Here is a 26,098-nt window from a genome sequence, read left to right as displayed (position 1 = left end):
TATTTGTCTGCGTAAAGGGTAGGCTCTGCCTGGCTTCTTTTTTTTTAAATTACTGAACTTTCTACTGTCATATTTAGTTTGCCACATACCTGTGCGAACAGATTTTTAAATACAAAACAAACTGTGGACTCACCCAATTGTTCAGTGACCGTGCTGTGCGTGCACTGCAGCGTGGAATGACTGGATCCAATTCCCAGAACCAGGAGCCTTTTGCTCAGCGCCAGAAGCGGAAGGGGAGCCGAAGGATGGAGACGGCCAAGAAGCAGAAACGTAACCGCAGGTGGAAAAATTAGGTCTCTATTGATGAACTGACCTGACATGGCTGTGTTTCGACAACATAACCTGCGTCAGGAGTCCTTACATTGAAACGTATTTATTTATTTACTAGTAAAAAAAAAGGCCCGTTTTGTAAACAAATGAAACGGGCGCTAGCAAGGCTATAGAGAGAGTGAGAGTGTGTATATGTATGTGTGTCTGCGTGTGTGTGACACAGAGAAAGTGTGTGTGTGTGTGTCTCTCTGTGTGAAAGAGAGTGTGCACAGGTAGGGTGAAAATGAAGAGACAGCAGAGAAATTTTACATAGGACAGCTGAACCATTTGAGGCGTGTTTGTGCGTCTGTGTGAGAGAGTGTGTATATGTGTGTGGGTGAGATAGAGACAGTGTAAGTGTGTGTGTGTGCGTCTGTGTGAAAGAGAGTGTGAAAGGGTAGGGTCAAAATGAAGAGACAGCAGTATAATTGTACATAGCACAGCACAAACATTTGAGGCAATTCTTGCCTTATCTCCCCTGTCGCCCCCTCCATACCCAACAATTCGTTCCTTGTCTTCTATCTCCTCTGTGTCCCGTCTGTATGTGTGTGTGTGTGTGTGTGAGAGAGAGAGAGGGGGAGAGGGAGGTGCTAGCAGTCCCTGTGATAGTGGCAGGTCAGTTGCTCATTATAGCCAGTTAAGAGTGAGAGTGTGTGTATGTGTAAATGTATGTGCTGGTTTTTTCCTTCCCTCCTATGCTCACCGTGTCCGTTGTTTGTGTGGAGAGCAGAGATCTATATGGTCCTTTTAGCGTTGCTGTTGACGTCGCGTAGCAACTGTGTGCTGCTGGTTTTAATTGTTCTGCGATGTGTCTTATGTCACATTCCGTCGCTTAGTAATGGGTTCGCGATGTGATTGGTTGAGTGTCATTGGTCCGCCCTCGACGTCATGACGTCTGATGCAGGGGGCGGGGCCAACACTCATGGGTGAATTCCTGGTTTCACCACCATGCAATTAGAATGTTGGGACTTGTGGAGGCTTCAGAATGTTGGAGGTGCGTTTTATATAGAGAGATTTGGATTTATTTACCGCCTTTATGAAGGAATTCACGCAAGGCGGTATACAGCAAGAAGAGCTGAAACACAAGCTATAGACAATGACAGAAGTAAAAACATTCAAACAACAATACAAAGTATGGCGTGGAGGGGCATAATCGAACGAAAACGTCTATCTCCATGGGCGTTTATCTCCGAGAACGGGTCCGTGAAGGGGCAGACCGAACCGTATTTTCGCAAAAAAATAGATGTCCATGTTTTATTCGACAATGTGTGAGCTGGGCGTTTTTGTTTTTCAGCGATAATGGAAAATGAAAGCGCCCGGCTCAAAATCGAATAAATCCAAGGCATTTGTTCGTGGGAGGGGCCAGGATTCGTAGTGCACTGGTCCCCCTCACATGCCAGGACACCAACCGGGCACCCTAGGAGGCACTTTTACAAAAACAAAAAAAAGGTAAAAGAGCTCCCAGGTGCATAGCACCCTTCCCTTGTGTGTTGAGCCCCCCAAATCCCCCTCAAAACCCACTGCCCACAAGTCTACACCATTACTATAGCCCTAAGGGGTGAAGGGGGGCACCTACATGTGGGTACAGTGGGTTTGGGGGGGTTGGACGACTAAGCATTAAGCAGCACAATTGTAACAGGTAGGGGGGGGATGGGCCTGGGTCCACCTGCCTGAAGTCCACTGCACCCCCTAACAACTGCTCCAAGGACCTGCATACTGCTGCCAGGGAGGTGGGTATGACATTTGAGGGTGAAAATAAAAAGTTGTGAAACATCATTTTTTGTGGTGGGAGGGGGTTAGTGACCACTGGGGGAGTCAGGGGAGGTCATCCCCGATTCCTTCCGGTCATCATCTGGTCATTTAGGGCACTTTTTGGGGCCCTATTCGTGAAAAAACAGGGTCCAGGAAAAGTGTCCTAAATTCTAGCTAAAAACGCATTCTTTTTTTCCATTATCGGTGAAATGCGCCCATCTCTGTTCGGCCGATAACCACGCCCCAGGTCCGCCTTCGCCACACCTCTGACACGCCCCATCAACTTTGTCCGCATCCGCGACGGAGTGCAGTTGAAAACGTCCAAAATCGGCTTTCGCTTATACCGATTTATTCATTTTTGGGAGATAAACGTCTATCTCCCGATTTGGGGCGCAATATAGGCCTTTTTCTCTTTCGATTATAAGCAGGATAGTATGCTACATTACAATGTCAACACAATACACAATAAAACATTTTCATAGACAGCATAGGGTGTAAGCAAAGATGGAACATATAGATAGATAAGATAAAGTAAGTCCATCAATTAACATAGAGCTGAGGAACAAACCAAAATGGTGCCTGTACACAAAGTAGATATCCATATCACACACAAAGTTGCGGCAAAAGGGGGCTGGGGTTGGCGCTGGCATCAGCGTTTGGTTTACATGCACACCGAGACCCCCTTTTACCACAGTTGGTAAAAGGGAAGTCTTGACTTCCTGTAGTAAATGGCCGTGTGGCAAGTAAAGCATTTTCTGCACAGTCATTTTTTTGGGCGGGGGGGGGGGAAACATAGTAAGTGGCTCCCACATTAACCCGGCGGTAACCAGGCAGCGTGCGGCACTGCCTGATTACAGCCGGGTACACTCCGGCGCTACAAAAATAAATAAATTATTCTAGCGACGGAAATGATGGTGCGCTAGGGGTGAGAAGTACCGATGGGCTGCTGCGGTAGCCCGGCGGTACTTCTTGTATTGCGAGCAGTAACCCTGTGTTGGGCTTACCACCGCTTAGTAAAAGGAGCCTGAAGTGCCCAATCAGTATCTATCGATGTACCGTGCAAATTTAAGCACTGGGACACTTCTTATGTACGATCTAGTATTTGGACGCTTTGGGGGAGATTCTATATATATGGCACCTAAAAAAATCAGTGCTGATTTAATTGGAATATACTTAATTGATATTTCAGCGCCTAAATCTACGAGCATCCATTTATACCAACAAAAACATGGTGTAAATCTTGGTGTGTAGATTTAGGGGCAATGGGCCATATTTATTTCTTTATTGCATTTGTACCCCACATTTTCTCACCTATTTTGCAGGCTCAATGTGGCTTACATAGTACCATCAAAGGCGTTTGCCCAGTGGGTGGATAATAAATACAAAGTTGTATAGTGATCGTATGAGGTATAAGTGGAGGGCCAAAATGGATGAAGACTGTGTGTTGTCCTGTGCGATCATAGTCATGCTGTGTTGGTAGGTGAAGAGGGTTAACGTGGGATCGTTGGGGTAGGCCTTTTTGAAGTTATATTCTATAACTAGGTGCCTAGATATCGGAACGCCCATGAAATCAGAGATCTCTAGGCGCAATATATAGAATCCAGAGATTTGTGTGCTATGTAGATATCTACTTTGTATACAGACACTATGGGCTGGAGTCAGTAAATGGCGGTGAAAATTAATTGCTGGGAAAAAAAGAATGCTATTCTATATCGGGTGTTCTGGGATCGGTGCCTTTTATAGAATAATGTGTAGCGCCAAGATCTGCGTCCAACTTTGGACGTGAGGACTTATACCAACTGAAACACGGTACAAATCTTGGTGCTTAAGTTAGGTGTAGATCCCCGGTATTCAGTAATACTGCACACTTCTTTAGCGAACTCCCCTGACCCTTCCATGCCCCTCTCATGGTCATGACTTCTTTCAAGTTGCACGCTGTAAGACTTGTCCATGGATCTTTATAGAATAGCACTCAGCAAGATGTGCACACAAATCCAAATTGTTGTCAATTAATGCCAATATGTGAGTCTGACGTATGTGCAGGACTTCAGACTCGCAGAAACAGAAGCCAGCGCGGCCGCGTTGCTGATCTGCAAGGGCAGGCTTCCACATGGAATGTTGCTAGTGGAGGAGTAGCCTAGTGGTTAGTGCAGTGGACTTTGATCCTGGGGAACTGAGTTTGATTCCTACTGCAGCTCCTTGTGACTCTGGGCAAGTCACTTAACCCTCCATTGCCTGAATATATGTAAATCGCTTTGAATGCAGTTGCAAAAACCTCAGAAAGGTGGTATATCAAGTCCCATTTCCCTTTCCTTTATGACATCACAATATCAGAAGTGAGCCAAGTATTGGGCAATCAAGCCATTGTGACATCACTGATGAGGTTGGCTCTTATTGGTGGAATGAGTGGAGGCGTAGCCTAGTGGTTAGTGCAGTGGATTAGATCCTGGGGAACTGTATTGGGCAATCAAGCCATTGTGACATCACTGATGAGGTTGGCTCTTATTGGTGGAATGAGTGGAGGAGTAGCCTAGTGGTTAGTGCAGTGGACTTTGATCCTGGAGAACTGAGTTTGATTCCTACTGCAGCTCCTTGTGACTCTGGGCAAGTCACTTAACCCTCCATTGCCTGAATATACGTAAATCGCTTTGAATGCAGTTGCAAAAACCTCAGAAAGGTGGTATATCAAGTCCCATTTCCCTTTCCCTTTTACTCCTGCACAAACATGGGAAATTATCGATGGAAAGACGACCGTCTGAAGCTCTGGATCCACGAATGAAGCTCAGTCAGCATCAGTGGCAGATCAATAGTTTGTTATACTTGATATGTTTATAGACCTTGCTCTTATTTAATAATAGCTCTACAATAAAACTAATAACTTTTTGCCTTTATTGACTCTAAGCCTCCAGGAGCTAAAGTGAAAAAAAATGTTTCCATTAGAATTGTGAAAAACAGCAAGGATATTAAAGATTTTATTTCTGTTAACCATTCTAACTTTGAATGTAGTTCTCTTTGGCTCACCAGCATACATAAATCTTTACTTCCCCCCCCCCCCCCCCATAAGATCTAGTTATCTGTATACCTGCCTATATGCAGACCAGTGGCACAGCTACATGTGGGCTTGGGTGGGCACAGGCCCACCTGCTTTGCCCCCCAAAACAGCTCGGAGGTGGCCACCTCGCTCCCCTTTCTTCCTCTCCTCCGCGCTAAAAACCAGGGGCGTAGCCAGACACTCAATTTTGGGTGGGCCTGGGCCCAAGATGGGTGGGCAGAAGAACTCTGCCTTGTCCCACAAGTAATTTGGTCTCTCTCTGTCTCTCTCTTGCCTGCATGCCATATGGTCTCTCAAACATCCCCCTCCCCCGCATACCTTTTAAATAGCAGATTTTCACTGGCAACGAGCAGCAACTAATACACAGTGCTCATGTTGTCCCCACAGCCTTCCCTCTGATGCAGTTTCCTGTTTCTGCATAAGCAGGAATACATCAGAGGGAAGGCTGCAGGGCTGGTGCAAACAGTATGTATCAGTCGCTACTTGCTGCAGGCAAAGATCTGCTATTTAAAAGGTATGCAGGAGGGACAGTTGTTGGGAGTTTTCAGCTGGGGGGGCTTGGGAATCCCTGCCAGTCACATTAGAGATGTGCTGCTATTGGGTGGGCCTGGGCCCACCCGGGCCCACCCTTGGCTACGCCACTGCTAAAAACACTAACTCACCTTAATAAACAGGGCCCCTGGTGATTTCAATAAAAATATATGCACAAAAAAGACAAGCGATTAAAAAACAAAACAAAACAACTAATCTGATATGAAGAACCAACAGCAAATTATAAAGGAGCACATTTCTCAAACGACTTGCTTTAGATTTGCCTCAGCAGAATATTTTTATTTATAAATCTTAAGCAAATGTTCACACACATGAAAATAAATTGTGAAATTGGTCCGAAAGTGTCTTCTGTTTCACACTGTGAATGAAAGCGCAGCTTCTGTAATCCAATCAGTACAGAAGACATGACAACCCTACAGTGTTGCCATCAAATTAATTATTTTCTCAGAATGGATACGACTGGTTTGCTGCGACTTACGAAAGAATATACTGAGATTTCTCAATGTTTCTCCAGATGCCAGAATATAAATCTCCCACTTACGTCTTCCCTGTAAATATTTTCTTGTCATACTGTGCCAGTCTCAGGGATGACGTTTTTGTATTCATGAATTTATTTCTAAGCAGAGCAATTGGATCACAGAGAAGGACAGAATACGAAATATGTCGACGTGAACAGAGTCTGCTCATGCCATCAATTTGGACAAAGAACTGGAGAGACAGAAGCAAGGAGATAACTTTCTCTTAAAAACAACTTGAGTTGTTGACTGGATTTAGTCAGGTATTGTCAACTTCAGTGGCGTCGGTGAATGTTTTTGACACGCGCTGAGGTACCTTTTTACTAAAGCGGGTAAAAAAGGTAGGTCTTCCTTTTTTCAGGAAATGGCCGTGCAGCAAGTGAAGCACTTGCAGCGCAGCCATTTCGGAGTGGGGGGAGCCCTTACCGCCACCCATTGAGGCGGCGGTAACTGGGCACCGTGAAGCACTTTCCAATTACCACTGGATACACACACCGGTGTTGGTGGGGGGGGGGGGTTGTGCAGCGCTGCGTACGCTTTGTAGCGCTATAAAAATGCTAAATAGTAGTAGTAGTAGTAGTAGTAGTAGTAGTAGTAGTAGAGGAGACAGTCCTGCAGCAGCATACATGGACAGACTTGTACCGCAGACAGCCCTCAATGTACTTCCTCTCTCAGAGCAATCAGCGATGGGTGACCCAGAATAATAAATTGAGCACTTGCAATAGGCACATTCCAGGCTGCAGCTCCACCTGCCCACAACAGAGCAGCTGAATTTAATAGTACAACTGCAACATATTGTAGATCAGTGCTTTTCCTACCATACTCCACCTGGGGATTTTCCTCTGAAAAAACAGAGTATATGGTTTCCAAATACATTATAATCACTGAAAGCTGGTAATGGACATAAAATAGCTCTTCCTCTCTATGATTCCCTAACGCGTCTGTCACACATGAACCTTATTCTACCACAAAATCGCTTTGTATTTGTTCATACCGGAATTGGCGAATGCCTTACGGTACTACGGAAGCCACATTGAGCCTGCAAATAGGTGGGAAAATGTGGGATACAAATGTAACAAATAAATAAATATGATACACAATGGGGGTGGGGAACTACCGCCGGGCTGCGCTTACCGCAGCTTTATAAAAGGGGCCGCGAGAGAGACCTGGCTCAGGAAACGGCATACATTTCTCCACTTCTTCGTGCACGAAGATTTCAGGTTCCAAGCAGGGGTGGGCAACCTCGGTCCTGGAGGGTCGCAACCCAGGCAGACTTTCAGGATTTCCACAATGAATATGCATGAGATCTACTCGCATACAATGGATGCAGTGCATGCAAACAGATCTGCATATTCGCTGAGGAAATCCTGAAAATCCAAACTGGTTTGCAGCCCTCGAGGACCTTGGTTGGCCAGGCCTGAAACAGCGCCAAACAGAAGCAAAAGAAACAAGCACTGTAAGGCCACCTGAAACCAGTACTGTTTGTTTTTTATCTGGATTTCACGAGTATTTGATATCCAAAATGTGCTTGTTGGACAAATTCAGGATCCGTTCAGAGCAAAGTCATATTTATTTCGTTTTTAGGTAGAAGCATGGACAAAGTTCAGTCAACATGCAAATGCAGGAAAGGAGGGTAACAGCCAGCTGTGCTGCACCCAAGGACTGTGGTGGAAATCCCAGTATCTGTCTCTTGGGTTAGTGACGTTTCTTAACGTATGAAAATATTCCACCAAATGGCAGAAGAAAAGACCTCAGAAGTTCTTTACAGCATTGTATTCTGCCCAACTTGACTTCAGACTCAAATCATTGGTCTAAAAAAAACCTTCATATTTTTGTATCATATCTTTTCTTTTTCATTGCAAATATTTTTTAACTGATACAAACACATTTCCATAACATGTGTTTTCATTCAAAATATTTTCATGTTGTAAAAAAGTGTATATTAAAATAGTTCCAAGACATCTCTCCTCTGTACGTCCTTAATGATTTTAGTCAGATGATTGAGCCTAATTCAAATTAATCAGAATACAATGCTCTAAGGGGTTCTTTTACCAAGCTGGTGGGGGCCATTTTTGCCGTTCACCGGGGCCATTTTTACCGCAGCAGGTAAAACGGCCCCAAAAAAGACATGGCCACGCGGTAAGATTATTCTTACCTCGTGGTCATGCGTGGGGGGGGGGGGGGGGGAAGCCTTTACTGCCACCCATTCAGGTAGTAACCAAGTACAGCCAGGTTAGTGCCGCACTAGAAGTTACAAATGTATTTTCTGTAGCATCAGAAATGGCGAGCGCTCAAGCAGAACTACCATAGTATCGTGGAGGGGAATAATCGAACAGTGCTGGCGAAATAGGTCGCAACAGCTGGCCGTAACCGTATTATCGAAAAAGATGGCCGGCCTTCTTTTCTTTCGATAATACGGTTTGGCCCGGCCAAATGCCAGAGTTTGCCGGGTTTGAGATGGCCGGTTTTGTTTTTCAGCGATAATGGAAAAAATGCCGGCCATCTCAAACCCGGCGAAATCCAAGGCATTTGGACGTGGGAGGAGCCAGCATTTGTACTGCACTGGTCCCCCTGACATGCCAGGACACCAACCGGGCACCCTAGGGGGCACTTCTAAAAATTTAAAACAAATATACAAATACATCCCAGGTGCTTAGCTCCCTTACCTTGGGTGCTGAGCCCCCCAAATCCCCCCCCCCAAAACCCATTCCCCACAACTCTACACCATTACCATAGCCCTTATGGGTGAAGGGGGGCACCTACATGTGGGTACAGTGGGTTTTGGGGGGGGGGGGTTGGAGGGCTCAACACTTAGCACCACAAGTGTAACAGGTAGGGGGGGGATGGACCTAGATCTGCCTGCCTGAAGTGCACTGCACCCATTAAAAACTGCTCCAGGGACTTGCATACTGCTGTCAGGGAGCTGGGTATGACATTTGAGGCTGGCATACAGGCTGGCAAGAAAGGTTTTTATTTTTTTAGTGTGGGAGAGGGTTGGTGACCACTGGGGGAGTATGGGGAGGTCATCTCCCATTCCCTCCGGTGGTCATCTGGTCAGTTGGGGCACCTTTTTGAGGCTTGGTCGTGAAAATAAAAGGACCAAGTAAACCCGGCGAAATACTGATTAACGCTGCTTTTTTGTTTTCCATTATCCGCGAAAGCCGGCCATCTGGTAGCCAAGCCCATGCCCGCCCATGTCCTGCCTTCGCTACGCCGCCAACATGCCCCCTTGAACATTTGCCGGCTCGGCAACGGGAAAAAGGTGATGGTGTCAAAAAATACCGATTTCGCCGCTTTTCAGAGATCGCGGGCCATCTCCCGATTTATGTCGGAAGATGCCCGGCGATCACTTTCGAAAACAAACCTGATAGTAACATAGTAGATGACGACAGAAAAAGACCTGCATGGTCATCCAGTCTGCCCAACAAGATAAACTCATATGTGCTACTTTTTGCGTATACCTTGCCTTGATTTGTATCTGCCATTTTCAGGGCACAGACCATAGAAGTCTGCCCAGCACTAGCCCCCCCTCCCAACCACCAGCCCCGCTTCCCCCCACCGGCTCTGCCACCCAATCTCGGCTAAGCCGGTGAACGCGTTACGCCAGTGTTAGTTCAAGGTTTCCGAACAGCAACCCTTCAGTAAAAGGGCCCCTCAAGAACTTCTGAGGTATTTTTCTCTATTTTAATTCATCTCTTTGATCCTTTAAAAATCAGGCTGTCTGTTAATGAACTGATGAAACATTTTTATGTAGTGATGTAAGTGACCTAGTCCATTATCTTTTTCTTTTGCTTCTAAATAGTTGACATAGCTCAAACCTCCTGGCAAAATACATTAATTACTCTAGCGTTAAAAAGTATACTGTCATCTTTTGAGTTGAATCCCAAATCAAGTTCTTCAACTCAACGTCTAAGCTAGTGATTTTTACAGAAAAATTGAATAGGGTTAGAAATGTACAGAAGCACTCTTACTGAACACTGTAAACAAGAATAGATCCCTAAAGGTTTTTAAGTAATTAAAAAAAAAAACAAAACCCTAAGTTATAGAACAAAAATGAACAATTTATAAACACATGGAATTCTATTGCAAGTAAATGCTGGTTTACATCTATCTGTGTTGTTATTTAAGGGGAGTTATCACAGTGGCGTAGCCACAGGTGGGCCTGGGTGGGCCAGGGCCCATCCTGTTAGGGCTCAGGCCCACCCAACAGTAGCACAGGTTTAGTGGTAGCTGGTGGGGATCCCAAGCTCCACCAGCTGAAGAGTTTCCCCTGATGTTAATGAAAACGCTGCTGTCCACGAAACTCGCGCCTGCACATGCTCAGTTTTCAGTGAATGCTTGCTGTAGACTGCCAAGGTGGAAAGAAGCTTTTTCCCACTAGATGAGATATTTTTTTGGTGGGTGTGGGGGGGGAGTAGAACACTTGGTGCCCACCCACTTCTTCCCTAGGCCCACCCAAAATCTGTTGTCTGGCTACACCCCTGAGTTATCAACTGCTAATCATTTTTATAGCACTGCTAGATTTAGTCAGTGCTGTACACATTATATGCAGGTACTTTCTCTGTCCCCAGACAGCTCACAATCTAAGTTTAAGTGAGTGGCCCAGAGTCACAAGGAGCTGAAGTAGGAATTGAACCCAGGTTGCCAGGATCGAGGCCTGCTGCACTAACAATTAGGCCACTCCTGCCTCCTCCATGGGCTACTGTGAAACTGAGTTATTTTACAAGTTGGGTTATTTCAGCACAGGGTCTGATTGTATTAAATGGGACCCTGTGCTAAAATAATTTGAGTTATTTTATCTCAAATCAGGTTAATAGTAGCCCATGTTGATAACTCCCTCCCCAACCCACCTTATTTCCATAAAAATCAAGCTATGAATGAATGAACTTGTGGAATATTTTTGTATGTTCATCTAAACTACTGTGACCCTGGACTCACAACCCAGTTCTGGACATCAGCTAGTTCTTCAGGTCAGTACCTGAGCCAGGACCACAAACAAGAGATTCATTTCACTGAGCTGGGCCTGCCCCCGTCTGACGTAAGTAACCTACGTAGGTTACTTACGTCAGACGGGGGCGGGCCAAGGTCAGGGAAGGAGAGACGTCCTGAAGACTCGCAGCGATCAGATGATCTTTTTGCCTGTGCAGCGCCTTCACACAGAGGTGAGAGGCGCTGCACGGGCCCGGTAAGGCGGAGGGGGGGGGTCCGGTGGAGGGGGGGAGCGACGGCGACGACCTCAAGGGGGCGGGGCACGGGGGCAGAGGATGGCGGGAGGCGGAGCTGTGGGAGAAGGAGAAAGAGAGAGAGAGGAAGGGAGGGGGGCCGGGGGCTGCTAAACTTTTGATTTTGTTTTGATTTTTTATTTAATACAGAGGGAAGCGGGGAGCAGCGGGGACCTCGGGGGGGGGGGGGGGGGGGGGCAAGGCCGTCCATACAGGATGCTCCTGACGAGCGCCTTTACCCCCTTCCGATCCTTTTTTGATTTTGTTTTCATTTTCTATTTTATGCAGAGGGAAGCGGGGAGCCACGTGTTTCTGGTTTTTTTTGTTTGTTTTGACGTTTGTGGCATGCGCAGAGCAGCCAGCATAACGCTTGGCTGCTCTGCTCATGCTTTAGGGGCCGATTACCGACGGGGATTACGAATCTGTAATGCATTGTACTTTACAATACCGCACCGAACATGTGCGACTTGTTTTTTTTGGTGCATTCTTCGTTTTTTCAAATTCGGTAAGCACTTTTACGTTTTAGATTTTTTTACGTATGGTTGATGCATCTGGGCCTCAACCATTAGGCATGTAGAGAGCCCAGGTGGCTGGTGGATGTGAGGATCGCTTGGTCACTTGCCTGCCTGGTGAGAAGGTGGTAGATCTCACGAGGCACCAAGATAAGATTTAAGACAGGAACCTGTCATCTTGGTATATGTCGGTCCCAATGACATAGGAAAATGTGGCAAGTCAAACGCAAAGCGCTGATAAGGAAGGCAAAGAGAGACTTTGAAAAGAAAGATTGCACTCTAGCTGGTGATGCTGTATATCTGTAGCCTATGCCTGGGTGGATGTAAAATGGATAGGATTGTTGCTTTTGGGATCCTGTTGGGTCCTTTCAATATTAATTGGTTACTATTAAAAACAGAAATCTGAACTTGATCAATCTTTGGTCCCACCCAGTACAGCATTTCCTACACAGAAGTTAAAACGTACAATAGAAAAAGAATATGCCGTTCAAGGACTTTAAGGACCATAGAAGTCCTTTTACAAAGGTGCGCTGAAAAATGGGCTGCGGTAGTGTAGGCACCGGTTTTGGGCGTGCGCAGAATCACTTTTCAGTGCACCTGTAAAAAAGGCTTTTTTTTTTTTTTTTTTACATTTTTGACGAAAATGGACATGCGGCAAAATCAAAATTGCCGCGTGCCCATTTGGAGTCTCAGACCTTACCGCCAGCTATTAACCTCGTGGTACATTCTCACACGGTAACTGGGCGGTAATGACCTACGTGCGCCAAATTCCACTTGGTGCGCATTCGATATGAGTGGCAGCAAATAAAAATTATATTTTGGCCGCGCATATCGGACGTACGCCAAAAATGCAATTACCACAAGAGCCACGCAGTAGCCGTGCATTGGGCCCATGTAGACGTTTATACGGCTTAGTAAAAGGGCCCCATACGGTCTCTTTATTTATTCTCTACTGGATCTAATGTTGCTGTTAATGGTAATAAAATTCCAAAGAGATGACATATATTACTGCCAAACAGCGAGAAAACAGTTATCAAAGCACATAATATTGATAAAATATGGCACAATCTCTTTTGGATTCAGGTCTAAAAACGCAGTTGGACAATCATCTGCCCAAACGCTTTGAGTGTCTCAGGAGGGAGCAACCAATATTCTCACAACTGGCAGTGCAATAGACAGACTTGCCAAGAAGGACGTACTGCCAAAACTTCCATAATGAAGAACATAATCCTATCAATTTAGCAGAAAGAACAGCTTCTATCCAGATAAGGAAAAAAGGGACCTGAAATTTTCATGCCAGAAAGCAAAAAGCAGCTTGCAACCTTCTATGAGGTTCTATGAGAACTTACCAATTAATGATCAGACCAGGGAGCATGCATAATATTGGTATCTCGTACACTGATAGCAGTAGAGTCTTTATCTATAAAGATACAACCAAGCCACAAAAATGTGCCGGTGGTGGGAGGCAGGGCTGGTGGTTGGGAGGCGGGGATAGTGCTGGGCAGATTTATACGGTCTGTGCCAGAGCCAGTGGTGGGAGGCAGGGATAGTGCTGGGCAGACTTATACGATCTGTGCCAGAGCTGGTGGTGGGAGGCGGGACTGGTAGTTGGGAGGTGGGGATAGTGCTGGGCAGACTTATACGATCTATGCCAGAGCCGGTAGTGGGAGACGGAACTGGTGGTTGGGAGGCGGGGATAGTGCTGGGCAGATTTATACGGTCTGTGCCAGAGCCAGTGGTGGGAGGCAGGGATAGTGCTGGGCAGACTTATACGATCTGTGCCAGAGCTGGTGGTGGGAGGCGGGACTGGTAGTTGGGAGGCGGGGATAGTGCTGGGCAGATTTATACGGTCTGTGCCAGAGCCGGTGGTGGGAGACGGGACTGGTGGTTGGGAGGCGGGGATAGTGCTGTGCAGACTTATACGGTCTGTGCCAGCGCCGGTGGTGGGAGACGGGACTGGTGGTTTGGAGGCAGGGATAGTGCTGGGCAGACTTATACGGTCTGTGCCAGAGCCGGTAGTGGGAGACGGAACTGGTGGTTGGGAGGCGGGGCTAGTGCTGGGCAGACTTATACGGTCTGTGCCAGAGCCGGTGGTGGGAGACGGGACTGGTGGTTGGGAGGCGGGGCTAGTGCTGGGCAGACATAAGGTCTGTGCCAGAGCCAGTGGTTGGGAGGCGGGGCTGGTGGTTGGGAGGCGGGGATAGTGCTGGGCAGACTTATACGGTCTGTGCCCTGAAAAGCACAGGTACAAATCAAAGTAGGGTATACACAAAAAGTAGCACATGTGAGTTATCTTGTTGGGCAGACTGGATGGACCGTGCAGGTCTTTTTCTGCCATCATCTACTATGTTACTATGTAACACTGCAGGATGTGTCTTATTCAGTCCCTCGCAGGAGTTTTCAACCCTGTCCTCAGGGTACAACCAGCCGGTTGGGGTTTTCAGGATATCCCCACTCAATGCAATGGGGATATCCTGAAAACCCCAACTGTCTGGGTGTGCCCCGAGGACTGGTTTGGAAAGCTCTGCTCCAGAGTAAGGCCATTCTGTAATAAACACTGGTTTAGCATCCCTGGAGTATGTACGATACTACCCACTATGCATTTCTATAGACATACCAAGCACTGTATAGACACACATATATCTCCTAATTCTATATATAGTTCTCAAAATTGTGTGCGCCCAAATTGTGCACGCAATTTAATTTTTATTTTATTTAATTTTTAAAATGTCAAATAATAATACAAGATTACTCTTGCACAAGTAATACAGAAAATCAATTATTCAAAAAGAAATCCAATGAGGAAAGAAGTCATCAAATCTTCCGTAGACCACAAAAGGTGGAGGAGTGGACTTAAAATATATCACGAGAAAAGAAAAGAGGAAATATTTTAAATCTGAAATAACAGATCACGAAAGGCACCACACTGCATTAAGAGCCCCCCTAAAATTATCATTATGTCCTCTCAACAAAAAATGCTCAGCTGATCTTCATCACACTAGAGAACCAAGTGAAATCTACAACAAAGAAAATGTTCCACTCAATGTGGAAACTCAAAGGCGTGAAACCATTCTTCCCAAGGGAAACAGTTTCCAACTTGATACAATCAATGATGCTAAGCCATGTAGACTACTGCAAAGGAATTTATGCGAGATGCAAAGGACAAATTATAAAGAAACTTCAGACTACTCAAAACACGGGAGCCAGGATTATATTTGGAAAAACGCGATTCGAAAGCACCAAACCCCTCCGAGAAGAACTGCACTGTCTCCCAATCAAAGAAAGTATTGCTTTCAAAATCTGCACCCTGGTTCATAAAATTAGCTACGGCGAAGCCCTGGGATACATGACAGACCCCGTAGACCTACCAACCAGAAACACAACAGGATCAACACGAACATACCTAAATCTCCACCACCCAAGCTGCAAAGGACTCAAATACAAATCAACTTATGCATCCAGAGGCAGATCCAAGATGGCCGCCACCTGCTAAGACGTACCGTACCTCACTCCTGAGATGCCGAAGCGTAGAGGAAAAGTAGCGGGCAGAGCTTCCCCGCTCCCGTCTCCTTTGCCGGGTCCTATTGATCACTTTATGAAGCTGCAGACAATTGTGCAAAATAGCGGAACTCAGCCGACCGGGAACGCCGGCGAACGGGAGATTTTGGCTTCCCCCGGCTTGGAAACAACATTGAGTCCCGCAGCGTGAACTCCGCCTCCCCAACCACTCGGTGCAAGCTCCTTCCTTTCTGACCCTACAGGGTCCCCCTTGGAAGAAGGCACGGGCCCAGAAGAACGTCGGGATGAAGCGTCCTTTCCAACTGAGGAAGGAATGGAGGGCAGTTTGCCCATAGAACCGCAGCAAAACGAGGGGAGAGAAACTGAGAGACGGAGTGAAGAGAATGAGCAGACTTCAGCAAGGTTTGAATTACCTAAGGAGCTAGTGGTCAAACCAAAAGAAGTAACTCTAGAAGTACTGTGGGATTTGATGTCTAATCTGGGACAAATTTTCCTTAAGCAAACTAATGAATTTTTACCAAGGGTAAAACGTGTTGAAACTGATTTACAAAAGGAGGGAGAGGAGATTAAAGTTTTAAATCAAAACATTGAAAAAATTGACCAAAGATTTATGAAAGTGGAAACGCTACAAATTACGATTATAAAAGATGTGACAAATCTCAGACAAAAAATGGAGGTTTTCGATAACTTTACTAAGAATAATAATCTGAGATTTGTCAACTTTCCAAGGATACAAACTGTTCTCCCTCTGGAAATGCTGAAACGATATTTTTGTGAAGTTTTGAATATTTTGGAAAAGGATATTCCACCTTTTTCCCAAGTATATTATGTCCCAGAGAGGAACACTAATCCAGATAATGAAAAACCGTTGGATATTTCTCTTTTGCTTGAGACCTCTGACTCTCAATTGGCGACTGCCGCTACATTGGTGGCGACAGTCGCATTGACTCCTGATAAGGATTGGATTTTCCGTCTCTTTTTCCGTAACAAGGAGAAACCCTTTTTGGGTTTTAAAATTATGTTATTTCCTGATGTCTCGAAAGAGACAAGACGACGGAGGAAACAAGTTTTACTCCTCAAGCCTGAAGTATTGAACTTGGGGGGGGTACCTTTTTTCTTAGATACCCCTGCAAGTGCATAAGGCTGGGGGGTAAGAAATATATGTTTACTGAACCTGCTCATGTGTCATCGCTTTTCGCCTCAGTTAAACTGGAGAGGCAACACTACAATTTCTTAGCAGAGAATAATTACCTTATGTTATATTTCTCCCCTAGGTTTCCTAAAATCTTGGATCTCCATTTATGGACTTGAGTGTCTTAGAATTTTGAAAGTGTAATGATTTAATTGCTCTCTTTTCTTTTCTTTTTTTCCTTGGTAAAAATGTTCTTTTGAATGACACTTTCCGAAGCAAGATGTTTCTTGTAAATTTTGATTAAATGAATAAATAAAATTAAAAAACAAAAACTTATGCATCCAGCTTTTCCTACATAAGCACACAACTATTACCAAACGCATTACCAAAAGCCGTGAAAACAACTTATGATCACCTAAATTTCTGGAAATCATTAAAAACTAACCTGTTCAAAAAGGCATACCCTTCCGACCCAACTTAAATGCCTGAACCCTGCAACACAACGAAACCAAAGCTGGTAATGGACATATAATAACTCTTCCTCACTACGATTCCCTAATGTGTCTGTACACACGAACCTTATTCTACCACAACATTACTGTATTTGTTCATAACCGGAATTGGCGAACGCCTTTACGGTACTATGTAAGCCACATTGAGCCTACAAATAAGTGGGAAAATGTGGGATACAAATGTAACAAATAAATAAAATAACTAAAATATTCAGAAAAGCCCTCAGTTCCTCCATGGTAAAAAAGACATATTTTTGTCCCTCCAAGCTTAACCACATATTTACATGGGTATGCCAACAAAAATGGTGCACCCAGATCTTTAGTCTCTTTCCTCATAGCCAGAATCAACTTTCTTCATTCTTGGGTGGTTTTAGTGGCATCAGGATAAATCCAGATCTTTTTCCCTTAAAATAACTTTGATGTATGAAAGAAATAAAGTTTCAAAATAGTATTAAGATCTTGCTCACATATTAGTGCTGATAATTGGCCACTAACAATTAATGACGCTAACTGGCAATAATTGGAATTTACAGGTACATCTTTATAGTTGCTGTTCTAGAAAGATGTGCGCTTAGATTTTTCTGCGCAGATCGGAAAAGAGGGCATGGACATGGGAAAGGCATGGGTGGGTCAGGGTGCACAGTGTTATGAAATCTGAGGAATCTGTGCCTAATTTCGGCATGAGAATTTACACCAGGATTAAGTTGGATTTACACCAGGAATAAGTTGGTATAAATCCTCACACCAGGGGTGTAGCCAGACTTCGGCAGGAAGGGGTCCAGAGCCCAAGGTGAGGGGGCACATTTTAGCCCCCCCCCCCCGGCGCCAATGACCCCCCCCCCCCGCCAATGCCAACTTTGCCCCCCCCCTGCCACAGACCCTCTCGACCCCCCCCCCTCCTGCTGCCAACCCGTCGTCGCCTACCTTTGCTGGCAGGGGACCCCAACCCCAGCCAGCTGAGGTCCTCTTCTTCTCGCAAAAGGCTTCCTTCTGTTTCTGACGTCCTGCACGACGTCAGACTCACAGAACGAAGCCTTGCCGATCAGCCATTTGCATTCATGTGTGCTGTTTTTCTTTTTATTGAAAGGGCAAAAGGACTTGCCATACTGCCTTTATTTGCAACTACATTCAAAGCGGTTTACATAGTATATTTACATAGTATATACAGTTACTTATTTGTACCTGGGACAATGAAGGGTTGTGACTTGCCCAGAGTCACAAGGAGCTGCAGTGGGAATTGAACCCAGTTCCCCAGGAGCAAGCTCTGCTACACTAAACCACTAGGCTACTCCTCCACTGTTAAATACACTCTTGGGTTCATTGAGCCCAACTGCATGGCCTGACACAAAATGTTTGATTCAACTGGGGAGAAGTGGCACACCAGCCAATTGCATGGCTGAAAAGTGGGGCATAGCCCCAAAATCTTCCTGACTATAGACTCAGCCAAGACAAGCTGGAGTTTTCAGGCACATAATCAAGAAAGAAAACAGAAACCTAAGAGAATGAACTACCTCCATTTACAGAGAAAAATAAGGCTAAATGTTTTTCAGAAGAGTTCGAAGACATGACTCTGTGTATTAGTGCTATGCTTTAGAAGTTTTCATATTTGTAAAATGTAAAAAGAACGGTTAGTGCGACTGGCTTGCAAATTTGAGACTGATGCCTCACTGGTAACCACTTCATGACAGTAGATGACAGCAGAAAAAGACCTGAACGGTCCATCCAGTCTGCCCAACAAGATAAACTCATATGTGCTACTTTTTGTGTATACCTTACCTTGATTTGTATCTGTCATTTTCAGGGCACAGACTGTAGAAGTCTGCCCAGCACTATCCCCGCCTCCCAACCACCAGCCCCACCTCCCACCACCGGCTCTGACACAGACCGTATAAGTCTGCCCAGCACTATCCCCGCCTCCCAACCACCAGCCCCACCTCCCACCACCGGCTCTGACACAGACCGTAGAAGTCTGCCCAGCACTATCCCCGCCTCCCAACCACCAGCCCCGCCTCCCACCACCGGTTCCGCAGAATTCTCCAAAACCAGGACTCAAGAACACTCACAGTCAACAAAAGACAGTAAAGTCCTGACAACACAATGTACCTGTAAGCCTCTCATAGCACTCCCTCGGATTCTATAAATTGTACTCAACTGTGTGCACAAATTTGGGCAGGTGACTAATTTGTGCACCCAATTCAATTAGCGCCAATAATTGGGTACTAACAGTCAATTATTGGCACTAAGGGTTAGACTCTATAGATGGCACCTAAAAAATCTGCATAGAAAAAATATACGCCTAGGCGTACTCTTTATAGTACACCTAAATTGTATAGAACAGGCTTAAATTTTCCCCATCATATATAGAATTACACCAAGCAACTCTCTACGCGAGCAAATCTGGTCACGCCCATTTAGGCCATGATTTACTTGCCGTAAATTCTGACGCCTAAATTAGATGCAAAGCGAGTGTATTCTATAATAATGTGGATAGATTTTAGAAACGCCCATGCCCCCACCCCTTTTCAACTATGCAACTTAGAATTTAAGCGCATCACGTTATACAACACATGCAAGTTGTGTGTAAATCTTAATGCCAATTAGTGCTGATAATTAACATCCAATTAACAGCGCTGATTAGCTAGTTAACCAATTAAGTTACACATATTGTTATAGAATAAGCTTCAATGTCTGCGCAGAAATTAAGGCACGATATATAGAATTTGGGGGTAAGTGGCCACAATTTGGATTTGCACACACATTTTCCTAAGTGCTATTCTATAAAGATGCGCATGCAAATCTTTTAGCACACAACTGAAATGATAGAATTCGGGGGGTTTGCGCCTAATATACACGCGAGGATTTACACCAGGTTTCAGCTGATGTAAATCCTCACACCCAAAGTTGGGTGCAAATCCCGGCACTACACACTATTGTATAAACAGCACCCAACTTGGAGTGCAGTTCATAGAACAGCGCTCAGCGTTCATTTTTGGGGGCACCCAAATTTGATGTCATTTGCTGAATCTAGCCTACTGTGTCTACCCCTACATGAAGACTGAGAAAATGTGCATTATTTTGTTCTCATCTTGAATAAATAGATTTGGCTTTTTGAATATATAGCTAAAAGCCACTAAAAAAAAGTCCTGGTGGTCTCTCTTCAGTGTATCCTGCCCTCTATAATAAAATCTTTCCCATTACAGTTCAGAGAACAAATTCACTTTTCATTTAAGTAATAAAACAGTAGTTCGGTTTTATCCCTCAACTTCCTGCCATCTACTTTCATCAAATATAAGCAGTAACATATGGCAGAGGAGACAACCATATGTCTCATTTTAATGAAGAGCAAGCGCTTGTTTTCACAAAGCACGAAAAGTTGGCGTCCTCATTTTCAAACAGCACCACATTTTAATTGTAGGTTAAACCATGCCACAGCTTTTAGCCTGGGAAGATGAGAAGCTATCTAGGTTGCACAGAATCCCATTCGCAAGGTCGTTGTGTCTTCCAATGTTTCCTTTCAGGTCCTTCGTCTTCAATGTCTTGGTCTTCCCAAAGAACTATGATGATTCCCAACTCTGCTTCTGCTACTACAGGATGCACAGAATAAGTGAGAAGTTGGTGGGAAGTGGGTGAAGTGTCTAACAGTCCCAGGGGAAGCTCACCAACTCGAACATGTCTATATGGAATTCAGATGTAATACATCTAGACCACTGTTCATGGTGTATGACTGTTCCTATATAACACAGCTCTACTGGTGCATGTGTCGTTTGTCAGACATCTCAGTAAATTGCAAAATTCTACTCTACCCATGTCACTTATAACCTTTTCTTTATAGAACTCCTTTAGACAAAATGTCATTTACATTCTATTATCGGGAAAGGGACATCTAGGACAAAGCTGGACCCAAAGCATCATTAGTATTCCATACACCGCTTAATAGTGGAGGAGTGGCCTAGTGGTTAGGGTGGTGGACTTGGGAACTGCGGAACTGAGTTCAATTCCCGGCACAGGCAGCTCCTTGTGACTCAGGGCAAGTCACTTAACCCTCCATTGCCCCATGTAAGCCGCATTGAGCCTGCTATGAGTGGGAAAGTGCGGGGTACAAATGTAACAAAATATATATATATTTACTAAGCAATTACAAAAAATTGTACATAAACAAAATGACAAAATTTGGCAATAAAGTTATAATCATCATAAGAGAAGATAGAAAAATCAAAACAAATATCCCATTCCTACTTTTTATCAAAGGTTCCACTCCTCCACCAGTAACAGTGATCCAGCTACCGAGAGGAAAAAGCCTCAGTAGAAAAAAAAAATGTCTTCAATCCTACTTTAAATGTCTGGAAGGACATCTCCGGTCCAGAAGTGTAACCAGATTTTGATGTCAGGGGAGCAAACCTTTTGTAAAACAAGGCTGAATGGCCAATTTGCATAAGCACCATTTTATTCAAAATCTGTTTCAGGGAGCGGCTATTCCCCTTGCACTCCACCTAGCTATGTCTCTGCTCCAGTTGTAAATGGGTTGGCAAGCCATTCCAAAGCATGGAAGCTAACATATAGTAACATAGTAGATGACGGCAGAAAAAGACCTGCACGGTCCATCCAGTCTGCCCAACAAGATAAACTCATATGTGCTACTTTTTGTGTATACCCTACCTTGATTTGTACCTGTCCTCTTCAGGGCACAGACTGTATAAGTCTGCCCAGCACTATCCCCGCCTGCTAACCACCAGCCCCGCCTCCCACCACCAGCTCTGGCACAGACCGTATAAGTCTGCCCAGCATTTTCCCCGCCTCCCAACCACCAGCCCCAGCACAGACCGTATAAGTCTGTAAATGCATGATACTTAAAGCAGGAAATGCCAACAAATTATGATGAATCTGGAGGACTCAACCTGAAACATAAGGTTTTATACAACGTGCTAAGAGTGAAGGCTCTCCAGTGGAAAGAATCTTATGGGTTAATACTAATATTTGAACACTATATGGTAAGCCAGTGGCAGCCAGAGTTTGACTCTCAGAAACGGGGTAACATGATCAAACTTTTCCAATCCTATAATTAGTGTAATAGTAGTATTTTGAATTATTTGAAGATGCTGCTTACCCTGTTGATGAAGTCCCTCTAACAGAGCATTAGAGTAGTCCAGTTGACTAAGAATAAAAGCATATGAAAGGACTCCGAGTGACTTTTTGTGAAACAAAACTCTAAGGGGTCCTTTCACTAAGGTGCGCTGAAAAATGGCTTGCGGTAGTATAGTCGTGGGTTTTGGGCGTGCGCCAATCCATTTTTCAGCGCACCTGTAAAAAAAGCCTTTTTTTTAAATTTTGCCGAAAATGCATGTGCGGCAAAATCAAAAGTGCAACGCATCCATTTTGGGTCTGCAACCTTACAGCGGTTACCAGGCAATAATGACCTAAGCGCACCAAATGCCACTTGGCACGCATCTGATACGCGCATCCGAAAATAAAAATTAATTTTTCGGTCGCGCATATCGGACATGTGCCAAAAATGAAATTACCGCAAGACCCACGCGGTAGTCGGGCGGTAAACTCTATTTTGACACGGTAACGCTTAGTTGCTTACGTGGCTTAGTAAAAGGGCCCCTAATTGAGCAAGTCTTTCTCAGTACATAGAAGCTTTTCCTTGTAAGTTCAGAAAAATGCAAATCAAGGTTAATCTGTTATCCAAAACACAGTAACATAGTAATGTGGAGGGGCATTTTCAAAAGAACATCCAGCTCACAACATCCAAACAACACCCCGTCCATCTCACAGCTATTTTCAAACAGGAAAACGTCAGGGTTTCCAGAACATCCAAAAATGAACGGCCATTTTCCAAAATAAAATGTCCAAATTATGAATGCCAAAATAATTAGGAAAAAGGACACCTGTTTGGCAGCATTTGTTCAAAAATGGCCACGTAAAGACGTTCCTGCAGAACAGAGGGGCAGCCTAGTGGTCAGTGTAATGGACTTAGGGCACCCAGGTTAGGGTTACCATATTTTGTCCCCCAAAAAGGAGGACACATGCCCCGCCCCTGTCAAGCCCCTCCCCCTGTCACATTTTCCCCTCCCCCCCTCTCACTCACACCGTCACCCCCCACTCCCCTTACCTTACTACTGCCCTAGTGGTCTAGTGACCTCATCGGGGCAAGAAACAGCCCCCTCTTCCTGCCCGGAGCGCTGCCCTGCATGCATCCTTACTGTTGCTGATCGTGGAGCCAATTCAAAATGGCCACCGAGAGTTGAATTCTCGCGAGGTCACTTCAACTCTCAGCGGCCATTTTGAATCGGCTCCGTGATCAACAACAGGAAGGATGCATGCAGGGCAGCGCTCCGGGCAGGAAGAGGGGGCTGTTTCCTGCCCTGAAGGCGGAAGAGGTCACTAGACCACCAGGGCAGTAGTAAGTAATGGGAGGGACGGCCCGCCCACCAGCCTGCCCGTTTGTCCAGAAATCCGGACAAACGGGCAGATTGGGAAAACTCGCCCGGTTGCACCGGACATGTCCGGGTAAATCTGGACATATGGTAACCCTAAGCAGAGGGGCAGCCTAGTGGTCAGTGTAATGGACTTAGGGAACCCAGGTTCTTATTCCACTGCAATTCTGTTATTTTCAATGCTGAGCTCTCCAGAGACAGGGAAAGACCTACTGTATGCCCTCAGGCTTGCAGGTGTCTTTAATATTTGGGTATAGCAGGTATCTCTCTGTTTCTGGAGGGCTGACACTTTAAAGGTAAAAAAAAAAAAAAAAAGAAAGAAGACAAATGTGAAATTTGAGCTTGGGTTCACTTGCTTACTGTCCATTGCACTGACCACTATGCTACCCTTCAGACTTGTTTGCTGCTGTGTTCAGAATGTCCATAATACCTGATATTAGCAGACAGCTTGGTTTACCTTTCCGTTGTGTCACTTTCAAGGTTGAAGAAGGGGGGACTAACCACTGGGGGATTCATGAGGGGTCACGCCATAATCTCTCAATCAAGGCACCTCTCTATTATACCTGGACCTGACTGAGCCAGGTCTAACTTAGGAAGCCCATCTTTTTGACTTAGACATTTCTTCCCATTCGATTCTCGCTGGTGGATGTCCTACATATAAGGCCCTCCCCTAGTCACATCCTAAACACGCCCACAATTCTCCCCCTTGCTACGTAGATGAACTTCTGAGCTCTTCCACTTACTGCAGAATTACTATCCAAGGAAACTACACATTTACAGAGCTTCAATCACATTTCTGGGGTTTTTAGTGAGCCATGCTTGTACTTGGTAATCTCTTACATTCAGGCACTTTGCAGGTACTTGGTTGTCAGCTGACTTATTTCTGTTTCCACCAGACCAGGCTGTTGTGTAAGGAAAAGGAGATGTGCCTACATTCTAGTCCATGGAAAAGCAGAAGAAACTGGACACTGTGACACCTTAAAGCCACAGTGTCTGCTATTGAGATAGGCATGGGGGAAGCCACTGTGTAACCAAGTGCAGCCAAGGATAGAACAATCTCCTCCAGCCACAGGCTCCTGGTACAGTCAAGAAATAAATGTCCACCAGCAACTTCAATCTTAAGGACTTTATTCCATGCAGGTTTCTAGTACACCTGATACACAGCTCCAAAAGCAGCATTCACCTTCAATCTTAAGCACATATAAGCCACCTGAAAGTGTGTGGCAAATAGTCCCCTTTAAGCAGTAGGCTATCAGCACATACCAGGATTCAATACAGGCTTACAGTCAGCTCCAGTCTGGGCTCTTTATCCAGTGCACAATAAGCAGTAGTTCAATTCCAAATAGAAGCAGTTCATTCAATTCATCATCACAGTTAAATCACAAAGCAGCAGTTTCTACCTTCAACTCTCTTTACCTTCAGGAGAGTTCAATACTTTAGGGACTTCGCCCTGCATCAGCTTCACTGGTAAATTCAATACTTTAGGGACCTCCCTTACCCAAGGATTTTCAGCCTGCAAATACTTTTGGGACTTCCTCACCCCCCAAGGGATTTCAGCCTGCTTCAGTACTTTGGGGACCTCTCTTACCCAAGGGTTTTCAGCCTGCAACTGCTTCTCTCCTCTCTGGGACTCCTTCCCACCTGCCTAATCAATCCCTGGCTTTTGCTCCCACAACCAATCATTCTCCTTCCATTAGCTTCCCCCACACCCATACCAGCTGAGTTGAGCATTAGACTAATGATGAGCTCCTGCATACAGGGTTTCCTATCTCTATTTCCCCCTAGTGGCAGCCAATCTACACATCTTGCCAGCTTACACCCATATCTTCCCCTATTGCAGCTAGGAGTCCAGTCCGGGTTCTTCATCTCACCCCCTGGCTCCTTGCCTGCAATGCCTTCTGGGACTTGTATTTCAGACTGAAACTGCCTTAACCCAACTATCCTGGGTGTGACTCTATCACAACTGCTTGCCCTAGAATTGGTAGCATGGAATCTTGCTACTCTTTGAGGATAGCAGAATCTTGCTATTCCTTGGGGTTCTGGAATCTTACTCTTTGGGGTTCTGCCAGGAACTTGTGACCTGGATTGTTCACTGTTGGAAACACTGGGCTGGATGGACCATCAGTCTGACCCAGTATGGCTATTCTTAAGTTCTTATGATCTCACATACTCAACTTGTAGCACAGTTGGTTAGAGAGAGAATATAAAGGTGTCTGAGGAGTACAATGGGTTATTTCTGTTCCTTGAAGATTATTATCAACACAAATAGAAGGAAGTAGTGTGCCGGCATTAAAAATGCTTGTGTGATTGGCAAGTGTGGTGATCGTCAGTGGCCTAGCTAGGATTGAATGGGCTCTGGGTGGAAAAATTAAAATGAGGCCCTATAACCAGGGCTGTGGAGTTAGAGTCAGAGTTGGAAGCAGTTTTGGGTGGAGTCGGCGTCGGTAAAAAATGTACCGACTCTGACCCCAGCTTCAAAATAAAAATGTACAAAATTAAAATATATGGTAAATGATTCATTGTACACTTACATGTTTGTTTTCGTTCAGGTTCTTTGCTCAAAATTCAAATAAACATATTTTGT

This window comes from Microcaecilia unicolor, chromosome 11 (genome assembly GCF_901765095.1).
Source record: "Microcaecilia unicolor chromosome 11, aMicUni1.1, whole genome shotgun sequence".
Lineage (NCBI taxonomy): Eukaryota > Metazoa > Chordata > Amphibia > Gymnophiona > Siphonopidae > Microcaecilia > Microcaecilia unicolor.
Note: the sequence above shows the minus strand (reverse complement) of the source record.